We start from the raw sequence: 1,981 nt of genomic DNA, 5'->3' as shown, positions 1-1,981 counted from the left end.
TTGTGAGCTGCTGTCCCGGTGCACACACGCACACACCTGAAAAGGGCCTCTGGGCGCAGGCCGAGGGTGCAGACTCCGAGCAGCCCAGCAGGGGGCGGGCTGGCCCCGGCAATGTGCTGAAGACCGTTCCCAGGGTGAGCGGTGGCTTCCCAGGAAGAGCCCAGGGGTGCCTGACTCTGACCCCTCCCAAAGCCCGCTCCCTGCCCCCTCTGGCCCTCCGCTGGCCCCCCCACCGGCCCCCTGCTGGGGCCCAGCTTGCTCCCCACAAAGAAGAAATCTCCTGGAGTTCTCAGTCAGCCCCCTCTTTCTTTCTACAGCTCCCTGCCCTGGTCCACCAGCTGGTCCTGGCTGACCTGGCCCTTGGGGGCTGGGGCCGAGGTCTTGGAAGAAGGCCACTCCTGCCCCCCTTGCTGCCCTCTTAGGGCGGTGGCTGGGTCACCACTGGGCCGGGGGCTCTCAGCCAGCTCCAGGCCTGCAGAGTCCCGCCGCATTCCAGCCCCGGTCCTGCCTAGACAGACCGGCACCGAGGTTAGGAGCCTGCCCTCCGGACCGGCCTGGGCTCAGCTCCGGGCTCTGCCATCAGCAGCAAGGGGGCCGTGGCTCCCCACACCCTGGTTTGCTCGTCTGTAAAACGGGACCGAATGAACTAATAGTTGAAAGTGCTTGGAAGAGTGCCTGCTATGTAATCTGTGGTAGATTCATACACACATATGTAGATGACAGAGAGGTAGAGAGATAGATACATTTTTCTTAAGCTCTGGAACACTCTGTTTCCCACTCAGAACTCTCAGTGACCTTGACCCACAGAGGCAGGCATGCGCAGCCAGAGCTGGCGGAGCCCCGTGCCAGGCAGACTCTTGCGCTGCCCGGCCCCGTTGGTCCGCGGGCGGGTGGGTGGCCTCAGTCCCCTGGCTCCAGCGGCATCCCCATCAGCACACCGGGCTCTGTTTTCTTTGCAAGAGACTTTAAACGGCAAGCCTCCCGTCCCCCTGCGCCGTGGAAGGAAAAGGGATTGAGTTTTCCTCTTGTTTATTTTAAGCGCTGAGGGGTTGAGTTTCAGCCCCAGACTGGAAAAGCAAGGAAGCCCTGAAATGATATACGTGCCCGGATCATTCTAGAAGCCCCCAGAGATAGGGGAGGCTGCCGAGAGCTACCAGGAGCCTCCTCCCCGCCCTCACTGCCAGCCGGGCACTCAGCCGGGGCGTGCCCGTGGGCCGGAGAGGGCCAGGCCGTGGGTGGGGCTGAGGGCGCAGTGAGGCTGGGGGGGGGCACACACATGCCCTGTCTGGGGGCCGGACCCCACACAAGGCCCGTTGTCGGGTGGAATCCCCCAGGCCGGTGTTTGCTCCCCAGGTTCCTGCAGCTGCCCCCACCCCCCGCCCCATCCCTAGCAGGCCGTCCTGTGCCACACTGGCGCTGACAGCAGCTCCCCTGCTCCTGCTGGGACAGCCTGGGGCTGCGTCTGACCGGGCCCTGACAGGCCCTTCTCCTGGACCCCCCCATCCCCCTGGGCTGTGTGCACTGTGCGAATTCCAAAGCCAGCCTTTCCGTGGGCACCGTCTCCCTGTGGGCTGGCTCCCTCTGACTCAGCAGATCGGCGGGAACGCTGATTACGAAAAGGTGGCGGGCCAGGCACGGGAGCTGGAGGTGATGCGGTCTGGGCTCTTCATGGGAGGAGGTGGTGGGGGGGCAGGGGGGATGCACAACGGGCCCTGGCAGAGCCGGGGCTTAAACTGGGGGGTCTCCTCAGCCCCGTCCTTGGCTCACAGGGCTTCTTTTCTTGCCTACTCTGCTGCATTCCTGGTGATTCCCCGGGAAGGGGCAAAACCCCGGAACAGCCCGGGAACTCTGAATGGAATGGAAGCCTGGAGCGGTGAGCAGCACTGTGTGACCTCACTGTGTGACCTCACTGTGTGACCTGGCGTGCAGGGCTGGGGGGCGGGCACAGGTTTCTCCCTTTCTCGCTTCAGTCATTCATCCC

The sequence above is a fragment of the Phyllostomus discolor genome, chromosome 5 (genome assembly GCF_004126475.2).
Source record: "Phyllostomus discolor isolate MPI-MPIP mPhyDis1 chromosome 5, mPhyDis1.pri.v3, whole genome shotgun sequence".
Lineage (NCBI taxonomy): Eukaryota > Metazoa > Chordata > Mammalia > Chiroptera > Phyllostomidae > Phyllostomus > Phyllostomus discolor.
Note: the sequence above shows the minus strand (reverse complement) of the source record.